The sequence below is a fragment of the Antechinus flavipes genome, chromosome 3, assembly GCF_016432865.1.
Source record: "Antechinus flavipes isolate AdamAnt ecotype Samford, QLD, Australia chromosome 3, AdamAnt_v2, whole genome shotgun sequence".
Lineage (NCBI taxonomy): Eukaryota > Metazoa > Chordata > Mammalia > Dasyuromorphia > Dasyuridae > Antechinus > Antechinus flavipes.
In genome coordinates, this window is record NC_067400.1 from 516,048,295 (window position 1) to 516,063,276 (window position 14,982).

Sequence of the window (14,982 nt, forward strand, 5' to 3'; positions counted from 1 at the left end):
CCTATTTGGTGATAAGTATTAGAGCTGGAATTCAAACCCAAGTCCAAACTCAAATCAAGCATTCTTTCCCATGCCTTGCTGCCTTTCTTCTTGTTTGATCTCATTTAAATTGTTTAGAATTGCTAGCATTTATATAGCAAGATATAAAGCACTTTGCTGTATAACCTGATTTACAATTAACGGATGATAGTTGTTTTCAAATACTTGAAGGGGCTGCCATGAGTGATTGGGCTTTTTTTTTTTCTATTGTCCCCAAAGGGAAGAACTGAGGAAAACTTAGGCCTAATGACAGGAGGAACTTTCTAACAGCTGCCCCAGAGTAGAACATCCTTCTTTGAGAAATGGGGAATTCCTAGAGGCAAGAAACCACTTTCAGGGTGTGTGTGTGTGCTTGGGATTTTCTGGATTCTAAAATCCCTCCTGATCCTGAGATAAGGTGATTTTGGAGTGACTTCACTTCCACAGGTAAAGTGCTTCATTTTGTGACTGGTCTGCTTTATTCCAGGTGGAGAGAGAAAGGATGGTGTGAATTGATTAAGAAAAAGAAAAACCCAGGTGGGTAGAGGTAGGAAATTTGTGAGGTGAGTCAGCAGGGCAGCCCCAGACAAGGGGTTTGGGATCCCTGAGATTCTGGGATGTGCTCATGAGCTCATGAGCAGGCCCTCCATCCCCAGCCCCTCCAAGACATGGGCCACAGCAACAGACTGGCCTGTTAGGAATCTCTGTAAAATGCAATTTTCTTTCCTTTTTCCTTAACCCTTTGTAGCATCAGCCCTCCCATTTTGCTTCTCCCTAAACACTATGATCTTTGGAGGCAGCTATGCTGAGTGATGGACAGTGTGCTAGACTTGGAAGACAGGATTTCAAATCCCTTACTTGTATGTCTATGGGCAAATTGCTTAACCTCTTTCAGCCTCCATTTCTTCATCTGTAAAATAAGGATAATAATAGCTCTCTCACAGGCTGCTGTGAAGATCAAATGAGATTTTAAAAAATATATGTATCATATATATTATAATACAACATAATATAATGTACTGTAATACTAGGGACAGCTAGGGGTTGCCATAGTGCACAGAGTGCGGGGGCCTGGAGTCAGGAAGCTTACCTTCCCAAGTTCAAATCCGGTCTCATAAGAGTAAATGTTGAAAACTATCTTTGCATGTATTTTGAAAATAAAAAGCTAATGTAAAAAAAAATTCGGCTTCAGACACTTTCTAGCTATAATCCTGTTTGCCTCAGCTACCTCTTATGTAAAATGAGTTGAAGAAAGAAAAGACAAAAGTCTTCCAGTATCTTTGTAGAAAACCCCAAATGGGATCACAGAATCAGGCATAAATGAGAAATAACTGTAACTTATATTATATTTGCAAATTGTACATATGTATATATATATAGTTCATAAGTATATATGTATAAATACAATGTATACTCAATACTATATAGAAAGCATATAAGCTTTCAAACCTTAAAGCACTATATAAATGCTAGCTATCATTATCATGATTCTCCCCACAATAAAAACCTGCCAAATATGCTGTATTAATAACTTGGGTAAATCAGGTTCCTGTTTATACTACTTTTGGGAAAGCTAGCAATTTGTATATGGTTCTTATTCTGCTTCATGTCTCCCCTTCACAACGGTTATAGATCTAGTTCAGCTCTCATTTCATTCCCCTTATGGTGCATGATCAGAGACAAATCACTTCTCTCTGGGCTTCACTTTATTATAAGAATAAGTAAAATTTATGTAGTGCTTAAAGTATACATAGACTATCACATAGTGATCCCACTTGAGCTTCCCAACAACTCAAAAGAGGCAAGGATTGTCAGTGTCATTGTCCCCATTTTACAGATGAGGTGAAAGCTTAGAGGAGAAGTGTGAGAATGGAGCATTTGAATCTATCCCCTGCTGCCTCTCCATAGACAGTGGAGTCTAGACTTAAGGCTCTCTGGATTTCCTTCACAGCTCTAAATCCTGTGATCCAGTTTATGGAGAGCAGAGACTGTCTCCTAATTCCCTTTGATTCTCTTCCTCTTTCCCAAAGCACCTGCTCTATATATTCTCTGTATATATAGGAGTCTGAACTTCCTTGACACATTCCTTGATTTTTCCCTTGTTCCACTGTTCCTTCTCAGTATGTTTTGCTGAATTCAAATCAATCCAATCAGCATTTATGAAGCACCTACAGTGTGTAAGGCATTAGGGGTACTGAGACAAAATGGAAAAGTCCCTGGCTCTGAGAGAGTTTCTACTGGGGAACAGGGGATGCAATATGTTAATATGAATGTGTGTGAAAATATTGAGAAGAGAAGAGAGAAATATATATATATATATATATATGTAACAGGAAAGGCTTTGTATAGAAAGGGGAGCATATGCTGTCCCTTGAAGAAAAACAGGGATTATAAAAAGTTGGAGCTAAGGAGAGAAGAAGGCATTGTAGGCAAGGGGAATATGTCAACTAAGAAATCATTAGTAATTTCAGAAAGAGCAACTTCAGTGGAAGGATAAGGTTAGAAGCTGATAGTAAGGGGGGGGGGGTTAAGAGAGAGGAGAGGAAGTAGAGGTACCTACTGTGAACAATATTAGCTACAAAGGGCAGAAGAGATATTTTGGTGAGGATGGGAGGATCAAGTGAGTTTTTTTCAGGATGGGTGAGGAGAGCACATGAGCATGTTTATAGGCAACAGAGAAATATCTTGTACACAGAGAGAGATTGAAAATGAAAAAATGGAGATGATATAGAGGCAATCTGTTGGATAGAATGGGGTTGCTTGAACAAGTAAAGGTAAGGAGGCTGTTTTATCAGATGTCTGAAGTTTTGTTAGGAGGTATGAGATTGGATGGTCAACAAAAAGATTAGAACAGGATAGGGAACTTTAAGAACCATCAGTACAGAAATGATAAATCCATGGGAGCTAATAAGATTTCCAAATGAAGGAATACAGAGGGGAAAGCAGACCAGGATAGAACTCTGTGAGATATCAAAGTTAGAGAGGTTGTTTGAAGATTAGAGGATAGAGGATTGTTCAGATAGCTAGAAGGAAAATGAGAAAAGAGTGATATACCAAAAACCTAGAGAGAAGAGAGGATAAAGGATAAGAGGAGGATTAATAGGCTCAAAGGCTACAGAGGTGTGGAGGAAAATGAGGATTGAGAAAAGGCCTTTGGATTTGAGAATAGCTTACTGGTGCCACAAATGGCTGAAGAATATAGGACTACAGTCAAGTGGAGTTGGATGTATCAAGGAGTGAGTTTGTTTGTTTGAAAATGAGGGAGACATAGGTCATGAAAAAACCCGATATTCAAGAAGAGATAAAAATAAAAGTGGTATGTGCAAATATGTTTGTATCAGCTCTTTTTGTGATGGCAAGGAATTCAGAATTGAATGGATGCTCATCAATTTGGGAATGGCTGAATAAGTTAAAATGTATGAAAGTAATGGACTTCTACTGTTCTACAAGAAATAAGTGGGCTGATTTCAGAAAAGCCTGGAAAGACTTAACATGAACTGATACTGAATGAAGTGAATAGAATCAAGCGAACCTTGTACATAGCAATGACGAGATTATGTGATAATCAGTTGTGATGGACTTAGTTCTTTTCTCCACAATTGAGTGATAAAAGATAATTCAAATAGACTTTGCTTGGAAACTGCATCCAGAGAAAGAACTAAGGATGCTAAATGTGGATTGAAACATAACTATTTTCACCTTTTTGTTTTGTTTCTTCTGGTTTTTCCCTTTGGTTCTGATTTTTCTTTCCCAACATAATTCATGTGTGTAGAGGGCCAAAACTATGGAGAAGTGTGCTTGAACCAAGGATACTTATAACAAGGTGTTTAAACTCAGTGGAATTGATGAGATGATGGTTCTCTAGTTCACATATACTTAGTACTAGCATGGTGATGTAATGGTTCTCTAGTTCACATATACTTAGTGTGCTATAATGATATAATCATACCAAGGTATTTAAGGGCTGTGAAGGACTGGAAATGAGACATTCCATCTTTGATCATCCTTCCTGATGGCTTCTTGCCTCCTGCACTCCTCCACTAAAATCAAGACTGGGTCAGACTGTGACAGACACAAGTTGTGAAGGAGACAATAAAGATTTAAGACTCTACATGTCTATTCTCACAGTGACTATCCTGCTGAGACCAAGGCCTGTCTAAAAGTCCTCCAGAAAGCTAGCCCCACATGTGGAAATATGTTAAAAATTGAGTGTACATGTGTAACCTATATCAGATTGCTTGTCCTCTTTTTTTTTTTTTTTCATTTTGGCTTGAGACTAATCTTTTTTTTTTTTTTTTTAAATAGCTTTTTATTGACAGAACCCATGCCAGGGTTTACAACATTATCCCTTGCACTCACTTCTGTTCCGATTTTTCCCCTCCCTCCCTTCACCCCCTTCCCCAGATGGCAAGCAGTCCTTTACATGTTAAATAGATTACAGTATATCCTAGATACAATATATGTGTGCAGAACCAAACAGTTCTCTTGTTGCACAGGGAGAATTGGATTCAGAAGGTATAAATAACCTGGGAAGAAAAACAAAATGCAAGCAGTTTATATTCATTTCCCAGTGTTCTTTCTTTGGGTGTAGCTGCTTCTGTCCATCCTTGATCAATTGAAACTGAATTAGCTCTTTTTATCGAAGAGATCCACTTCCATCAGAATACATCCTCAAACAGTATCATTGTTGAGGTATATAATGATCTCCTGGTTCTGCTCATTTCATTCAGCAAGATTGCTTGTCCTCTTGGGGGATGGGGGAGAAGGTAAAGGAGGGAGTAAGAAAAAAATTTGGAACTCAAAATCTTAAAAAAAAGAATGTTGAAAACCATCTTTCTTGTAATTAGAAAAATAATATGCCATTAAAATTAAATTAAAAAAAAAGAAAAGTGAAATCAGCAATGACAAAAGGGGACATTTTGTTGTAGGAGACATGAAATAGTTACTTGATCAGGTGGAAGGGTTTAGTCTTGGTAAAGAGCTAAGTCTATCTCTTCATGTGAATGAAATAGGAGTAAAAAAGGAAAGAATGGAGATGAGAAAGAGTCAAGGAGTTCTTGGTGAATGATTTCAATTTTTTCTCTCTTTGACACAATGTTCTCAACAGAAAGACTAGGAGGAGGAACCACGGGAATTTTGCTGTGGAGAGTGGGACAATGAGTCAATAGGGAGGTTTAGTAGGATCGACTAATAGCAATGAAGACACAGTTGATATAAATTTGTCCTGGACCCAGTCAGTGGGTTTTGTGATTTTCTCATCTTTGTTCAGCAGCACATAGATATCTCTTGCTGAGATTTGGTCAGGGGAAGCAATCAGCAAAACGATAAGGGAACCAGAACCTCAAGAAGAGAGGGCAGTATGGGGTTGAATTGGTTCACCAAGGGATCATGGGGAGGAGAAACTTAGGAGAGAACTGATTGGATGTGACAGTGTGGACAGAGTAAGATCTAGTAAGGGAAGACAGGAGAGATGGAAAGTCAATAGATTTATGGTCAGATAAGGGGATTTTGGAATTCTTGAGCATGGAGGGTGGGTGCATTTGTGGGTGAAGGCAAGATCAAGACTATGTTCATCTTTGTGTGTGTAGAGGATAGCTCATCTTTGCTGGAGAAATTGAGGAATTAGTAGGGTGTTTGTGGGTACACTGATTAACTGTCTTTGGATTTAGAATCCAGAGATTTGTATTTAAAGCTCTTATTACTTTAAAACCAAGATATCTACTTAACCTTGAACAGGCACTGAAGGGATTAATTAGATGGCCTCTAGGGTTTCTTCAGTGAGTTCTAGATCTGTTTCTGTGATTTGAGGAGAGATGGAATATGTTGAGCTCAAGAAGCCCAGACATGGGAAGCTATGAGTGTATTTCCCAGAACTCTCATGTGTCTGGGGTCTGTCCTTTCAGTCTCCTTTAGATCATCTATTTATTTGGCTTCATTCTTTGCTGACTTCTCTCTTTCCTTAGTATTTCCAATGTCCGGGGTCACAAACATCGAAGAAAATATAGAGGAGGTCCAAAAACAAAATAAAGACAATGAAAGTCAGGAAGAAATTCAAGGTAAGGAGACAATAAAAATAACGAGCAGGAACATTGCTATGTCGACCATTCACTTTGTAGTCTGTTTTCTCATCTGTAAAATGGAGATAGTTCTCTCAATCTTTCAGGGCAGAACAAATTAAATTATATATATATATATGTATATGTTTATGTATATATATATATATATAATATATATATATTTACATGAAAGGTATTGAAAATAAATGAGATATACATATTATTTTTCACTTCATTTTTTCCCTATTTTTCCCCTTTGGACACTGTATACTTTCATAATGTAACTAATATGGAAATAAGTGTTTTATTATTATATGCATATAACCTATTTCAGATTACTTATCTTGGAGAAAGTGAGAGAAAGCAAAAATTTAGAACTCAAAATTTTAAAAAATGAATATGAAAAATTGTTTTTACATGTAATTGAAGAAAATATTATTTTAAAAAAGAAAATATATGAATCAGTAGAAAATGTATAACCCCCAAAGGAACTGAAATATGCCAGGGGCTGTACCCTCCTCTGTAGGAACATAATGATTTGCTTCACTGTTGGTTTTTATAATCTTTTTCCTTTCTCCTCAGTATCACCGAGTCCCTCTGATAAAAACACAGGAGATTATTGGGATTCCTTCTTAGAAATGAAATCTCGTGAGTAGATGATAGAGTTGGAAGAAATGTTAAGTTCTCTTTATCCCTTGCTACCTGGGTGACTTCGGGCAATCATGTTACCTCCCTGGGACTCATTTTCCTCACTTGTAGAATGAGGGGGCTGGATTAGGTGACTTCTGAGATACCATTATTCTCAAGACTCTTCAGCCTAAGAGTCCTCTCAAGCAGATTTCCTAGCATTTTGATTTGAGAGGCCTGGTGAGATAAATAGGAGGAGGTAGGACTTTTGCTCCAGGATCCAGGATCTTATTTATCACTTGTCAGATCTCCTCCCCCTTGATTTTATTGTGTGGAGGTAGCATGCTTCCCTGGTTGAATTACTGAGAGTGAGATACAGAGGTGTACAAGACCCAAGTTTTGCCTTCAGAGAGCCTCCATACTCTACAAAATATTTAATCTGAGGAAGCACAGACAGTAGCAGGGCTGTCAGCATGCATATAGTTGTAACCCCAAGGTTCCTGCTCCTGGGCCCTCAGAAGGCACATATTGGCCTGATTATGCCTTTGAGTTGGCAGGTTCTTGCCTCCATACAGTGTACTTTGTACCATGCCATTGTTGCCTCAACTAAACCTCTCTATTCCTCTCATTTTCCTTATGGGTCAGCAGGTGGCTATGCTCTTCCTCTCCTATGGTAGTAGCAATGTGAGCATCATGGAAACTCAAGGTTGGATGGGATCTCAGAGGGCATCCCTCTTAACTATCCCCATCCCTTACCTCTCTCCAGTGAAATATTTTAGTGTAATAACCCTCCTTACATCAGCCCTCTAGAGCTTACAAAACACTTTTCTATGACAGCTTTCAGAAGTAGGGATGCAAGTATTAGAACCCCCATTTGTATGGGGAAGTTGAAGCTCAGAGGAGGAAAATAACCAGTCCTTCTGACTCATTTTAAGTCCAGTGTTCATTTGACTGTGCCAAGCTGCCTAAGTACCTTGTAAAATCAGCCTGTTGATCAGCATTTATTATGAGGCTATGACAATATAGAGAATGTGACCATAGGCTCAGGGCACTTTGTTTTAAGAGCAATAGATTTAATATGACAATGAAATTTTTGGAGATGATCAAGGAAGCACTATCAGCTTCTATGCCTGGAGCATCATTCAAGTCTAGATCTGTGTTCTTTAAAATGTCTCCTCTTCCTCTCCAACAAATAAAGAGAAATTGAAAAATCCTGAGATGTTTTAGACTAAGAAGTCTAGAAGGAATGACCCTGAAAGAATCTGGCCAAGAAGAAAATTGTAGAAAGCTACTGGGAGGAGGATAGAGGAAAAGTCTTAGATTTGCAACTTAATTTGCCTCACTTGCTGGTTTCAATTTTCTCTTCTTCTTTTTAGAAAACGTGAAAATGACAAGGAGCTTGAGCACAGAGAGCGTTATAGGATCAAATGATGACGACTTGCAAGGTAACCTGATCTGAAGGTCCTAGAACCTCACATTTAGAAGGAATCTATCTCCTTCATTGCTCCTTTTTCCTGGTTTGACTGTTGAGAGAACATATAAACTCTTCTCAAAGAGAGATGGCAAATTCTTTCTCCCCTTAAATCAGGATCAAAAATGCCATTTAATTTATTCAACAAATCTTTGTTGAGCTAATTTTTAAACATTCAAGAAAGCAAAGTCTTCCCTCCTCCTAAAGGGAGATGAAGACCACCTTCCTATAACTTCATCTTCCATAATTTGCTGTCCTCTGAACCAACAGAGAATTATAATTTTTTTTATACTTCATAAAAGAGGTAGCAAAATTAAAACCCTCATTAATACCTTGTTATCTCTGTTGCCTGTTCCTTCTGTATTTTCATTAGCTGAGCTGTAGCTAATGGAGGCTCTCTGAATGTAAGGAGGGTTATTACACTAAAATATTTCACTGGAGAGAGGTAAGGGAGGGGGATAGTTAAGAGGGATGCCCTCTGAGATCCCATCCAACCTTGAGTTTCCATGATGCTCACATTGCTACTACCATAGGAGAGGAAGAGCATAGCCACCTGCTGACCCACTGATACCACTGGTATTAGTGCTTCCTACCTAGGGCAGGCAGAATTCCTTTCTGCATGGGTATCTTGTCGGGTGGGCTTCTCCCAAGTTTTTACTTTTTAAAGTTTGGTGATCTTTTCAATTTTGTGACATCATACTAAGAAGTGTCCAATGTTTTAATTATATGTAGTCGCTACCATGATACCAGGTTATCCCTCAACTTAAACTTTGCACTGATAAGTTGAAGCCCCAGAGGGGAGGAGTTCATGAGGCCTTTGTGAATTTGGACTCTAAAACATCCCAACAAGTGAGCTCACATTCAGTAGTCAGTGAATAGATACAAATACCTCAGAGTGAAGTGAAATACTTGGGTTCCTAGCTGTATTACATTCATCTTTGAGACATGTTCCCCACAAACACATCATCTGTGGCAGCAGAGGACATATCCATTGAATCCAGTGGCATTGAGGCCTAAGTGTGGCTGGGACAGCTTACACTTCCAGCACAGTGGGGCTCCATATCCTTTCTTATCTCATGGGGTCCCCACTGCTTCCTCCTGAGTGCAGAATCTCTGCTGGGCAGGTTTTTCAACCAGGCTTCCTGGGTCTGCCCCTCTTTGCAACTTCCAGCTACCAGACAAAACTATTCTTCCTCCTTAGATGGCTGCCAGGTTCACCATCTTTGTAATCATCTCCACTGGTTCTCTCTCTGTCTTTACTACCTGATGGATAATGTCTCTCCTCCCACCAAGCAACTCTTCTATATAATACTACTGAAAGGGAGAAGGGAGGAGAGAAAATTATCTTCTCTCCTGCCTTCTGGGATAGACAGAAGGGGAAAAATCCCCTCTCAAGAAATGGACTTTTCTTCCATTATTTGCTGTCCTCTGAACCAACAGAGATCACACTTGTTGGAGCTGTTCTCTGCCATTGCCCCTCTCTCTCGGGAGTCTGTCCTGGTTTGTTTTGTTTTGTTTTATAAGGCTTCTAAGATTGTATCTGGTCTTTGGCTATCCAATAGCAATTCCATCAAAGAAGAAATTTTTTTATACTTCATAAAAGAGGTAGCAAAATTAAAACCCTCATTAATACCTTGTTATCTCTGTTGCCTATTCCTTCTGTATTTTCATTAGCTGAGCTGTAGCTAAGAAGAATCAATCCCCACCAATATACAAAATAATACTTTATTACCTCTCAACCAATATATAAAATAATGCCTTATTACCTCCTAGCTATTCAGAAGGGGTTTGGGAAGACATAATTACTCCTCTGCCAGCTCTAAATAGACTAGGTTTTTGAAAACGGTCCATAGTCCCTATGGTAAGCCATAGGAATAGAAAGAAGGAAGGCTTTGTGTGGCTAACAAAGCCAGGTCTCCTTGTTTCAAAACTGACCTCCCTATTGAAAAGAAGTTCCCAGAGTTTAAAATGTAGGAAGGTGTAATTTTTGCCTTAATCCTTTAGGAAAAGCTGAGAAGCAAGGTGAGTAGATGGCAATAAGAGGAAGAGGAATTACACTTGAACTAAATAGACTAGGAGCAGGAAGTAATTCTAGGGAAGGTACCCACAGAGATTTCCCTTTCTCTAACTAGAATCTCACATACTGGTGGAGAAATATGTTTATAGTGTGATGTATAGATCTACAGAGAATTTGGAGGAAGGGTCAGCAGCATCAGTTTCCAGGCCTCTCCATCATTCTGTTTGCCCTCTTGTGGGTATTATCTCCAACTTAAGAATCCCTCTAAAAGATGGAACCCAAAATGGAATTCCATATTTTAGATATCGTCTAAACAGACAAATGACAGATAAGACTATCACTTCCTTCATTTGGAAATTAGGTGTTCTAATGCTATATGCAGAGCTGATGCCTGAGAACTTTATATATAAATAATGTGGATGGTACATATTCTTTGCCTGTCTGTTAAAAAAATTTAGCTATCACTCAACCATCCTAGAACCCTGACTTAGTTTCTGATTCAAAAATGGGTATTGAATTGAAATGCTGAAAGAGATGAAGGGTAAAAAATCCAAGCAGAACTTGGAAGACTAGGTAGAGAGAAATCTTAGAATCCCAGAGCCAGAAGGGGCACTGTAGCCTCCCTTCTTCAATTCTCACAGCCTGCCCTCTTTTAACTTCTTTTCCCCCCTCTCTTCAGGAAATATGTTTCCTACAAACATAAGCAAAGATACTGGGAAAGGATCAGATGAAGAAGAAGTACTAGGTATGCAGATGGGAAAATCCCAGAATGACAGGGCTACAAGGGGCACCATAGTCTCTAGTTTTCCTTCCCTCTTGTGAGCTCAGGGGCATAGCTCAGAGCAAATCTAATCTCTCTTCAAGATAGCCCTTCAGCTATCTGAAGAGAAGAATCAGACCTCCACCCAACCTCCACTGTTCTCCAGGTTAAATTTTTCCATTTTCTTCAACCCAATGATATCTTTTCCAGTTTGAAATTTATGTTGCTATCTTTTATTTTTACACCATTTTCATCTCCAAAAATATCTCTTATGCTCCCCTCCCTGTGGTATTCTCCCTTATAAAAAAGAATACCAATCAAAGGGGAAGGATGCTTCAACAAAACTAACCAATGCATCATCTAAGTCTGACAGTGAATGAAGTGTCCCATCTCTGGAGTTTTTCACCTTTGCAAAGGAAGGAGATGCACTTTCTCATTTCTTCTGGAAGGCTAAACTCTTAGTCATAAATTGCATAGCATTTGGTTTCACATGTTTGTCTTTTAGAGGATTTGAATTGTATACACTAATTTCCTGGTTCTGCTTTTTTCCATTCATATTTCTATACTTCTCTAAATGCTTCATATCCATCATTTCTCACAGGACCATCATATTCCATTACACGAAAGCTTTCATAATTTGTTTAACCACACCCCAGTCCAAGGCCAGATATTTTGGTTTCCAGTTTTTTTTGCTATCTTGAAAAGTACTACTAGGACTGTTGGTGAATATGGTACTTTGTTTCACTCACTCTTTGGTCTCAAGGAAGATGCCTTAGGGGGATCTCTGGATCAAAGGCTATGGACATTTTAGTCAACTCTCTTAGCAGAATTCTATATTGATTGCCAGGATGGTGGGACAAATTTACACTCCACTAATTGTAATTTTAGTGTACCTGCCCTTTCCTAATTCCTCCCAATACTGAACTAGTCGGTCTTTTGCCATCTTTGCTAATAATTTCCTAGGTATCAGATGAAACTTCAAGATTGTTTTGAGTTTTTTATCTTTTAATTATTTCACATAATCTTTAAAAGCCATACAGCTGTCAATATTTTGTTAATGCTATTTTTTTGTGATTCTTTTGAGGTTGGTTTGTTTATATCATATGACCACTTATTCATTGGGAAATGGGATATTTGTGTTATTCCCACACATTTTGATGTTAGATCCTTATTAGAAATCTTGGATGCAACTATTTTCCCCCAGTTGACAACTTCCTTTATTATTCTAGTTATTAGAGCAAAATCTTTTCAATTTAATGGAATTGAATTGCTCTATTTTATCTTTTATGATTATTTACATCCTTTGTTAAAGTTGAAAACCGTCCCCCCCCCAATTATAGCTATTCAAAGTACCAGATACAGTTCTTCTCTCATTTTCAAAACTGTGTGATATTTTAATATGCAGGATATGGATCCATTTTAAGCATATCCTGTGGTATAGTATATAAGAAGTTTATTATCCAGATTTCTGCTAGGTTTTGTCCAAATTTCTTTCCACTAAGACCCCAGACATTTCCCCAAGTAATTTGTGTTTCAAATTTATAATATACTGGATAATGGAACTTACTGTTTTCTGAGTCTTCTTTTGCTAGCCTATTACTATGATCCACATTTTGGTTTTTAATTCAGTACAAAATATTTTGATATGATTGTCATTTTATGTGGTATATTTTGAGGTTTAAAGTTGCTATGTGCCCTTTACTCTTCCTTTGAAAAAGTATTTATCTTAATATTTCTCTAGTGAATTTTATTATTTCCTAGTTCTGTAAAATATCACTAGCAAATAATGCATCTACAAATTATTTTAGGTAATGTGGTCATTTTTTCTATGGAGGGGCACAACTGCAAACAATGAATATGCCTCCTAATTTATGTAGTTTTTCTTTAAGTGTTTTGTAAATGAAACTGAATGCTGTGTAATTATAGTGACCAAACTTATCCTTGAAGAAGAGATGATAAAAAATATGTCATGTCATCCTCCCTTTCCTGAAGAGGTAGGAAAATATAAATGTGAAACATTGTATGTGCTGTCAGAACATATTCATGTGTTTAGTTTTGCTGAATCGATTCTCTTTTTTCTTCTTTAATTTTTATTACAAGGCATGTCTCATTGTGTAGAAGAGAAAGGGGGTACCTTTGGATGAAGGTGATTTAGAAAAAAAAAGATATCAATAAAATTTTCTTAAAATGTTTTATAACTGTATTTCCATAACTCTTAAATGTGCCTTGGTAGACTGACACTCTTCCCACCACTACCCCACACACAGATTTTTTTTTTTTTGCATTTTATAGTTAATTTAATTGGAACTGTGCTTTCTATGCTTTCTCCATGGATAGAAATGCTGTAGAGTTTTGTGGCTTTATTTTGTGACTTCCTATTTTACCAAAGCTATTAATTGTTTCAGTTAACTTCAGTTAACATTTCAGTTCAATTCAGTTAATTAACTTCAGTTGTTGATTCTCTGAAGTTTTCTAAATCATCAAATCATCAGTAAACAGGGATAATTTTGAATGCTTTTTGTCTCTATGGTTAAAATCCCCCTTCCCTCTATTTTACTGTTATTGGCATTTCCAGAACTATGGCAAATAACAGTAGAGAATAGGAACTTCTGGCTTTCCTTCTGTATTCATTAGGAAAGCTTCTATTGTTTTTCCACTGTTAAAAAAAAAGTAAAATAAAATGTTAGCTTTTGGTTTTTGCTATATACATTATGTAATATTAAAAATGGCCCTTTTGTACTTATGCTTTGAAGGGTTTTGAACATAGAGTGTTGCACTTTTGTCAAGGACTTTTCCTATATGTATTGATCTAATCATGATATGAAGTTTTAAAAAATAATGATTTAAATATGATTAATTATATTAATTTTACCCTATCATTGAACCATTCCTGGTATAAATCCAACTTGATCATAGTGAATATTTATTAAAAATATATATTGCTATGGTCTTTTTGATAGGATTGCATTTACATTTTTAATCAACTTTCATTAGTGATACTACTCCAGAGTTCTCTTTGTTACATTCTTACCTGGTTAGGCACTAAAACTATATTTAGAGCATTTTCTTTTTATCAGTTTTTGAGACTAATTAGACTAATAATAACAAAAGTATAATTTTTTACATTTTGATGAAGTCCATCTATATACCCATCTGAACCAGGGTTCCCCCCACTTTTTGGCAATTACCTCAGAACTGGTTCAATTCTCTCCCCTCCCCCAAATTGGATTGTTTAAAATTGTTATTCCATGAGTGCTAATTTGGGTATTTTTTTAAAAAAGTCCTCTATTTCCTTTAGATTCTCAACTTTATTAGCATATATTTGTATATAATAAGTTCTGAAAATTATTTTTATCCTCTATTTGTTGTGATTTTGCCTTGTTTTTTAAATTTTGGTAGTTTGAGGTTAGTGTGAGGTTTGTTAAACTTTTCAAAGCCTTTTGTTCTTTCAAAGAACCAGCTTTAAATTTTGTTTATTCATTCTATACTTTTTTATTTTCTATTTTGTCTCATCTAATTTTTAAGATTTCCTTTTTGTGCATATTTGTTAATTTTTATTTTTTTAATATTTTAATTGCATATGCATTTTATTAATCTTCTCTTTCTATTTTGTTAATGTATGTTTTCAGAGATGTAATTTTTCCTTTGAGGATTGCTTTAGCTGCATCTCAGAAATTTTGGTATGTAGTTTCATCATTATCATTCTCTTTCACATAGTTATTAAGTATTTTTGTGATCTGTTCTTTTACTTATTTATCATTCAGGATGTCATTATTAAGTCTTCCTTTAAATTAGTATTTTTTTGCTTGTGTTCCCTGTATCAGCTAATAAGTATCTGAGGCCAGATTTGAATTCAGGAGGAAGAGTCTTCCTGACTCCAGGCCCAGTTGGTAGCCACTAATTGCCTTGCATTTTTATATTCCTTTAATCATTTCTACCACAGGGGCCATTTTTTTTGTAAAAGTATTTTGTAAAACTAAAAAGGATGTTTTTTTTTAATTTTTATTGATATCTTTTGTTTTCTTTATGTCAC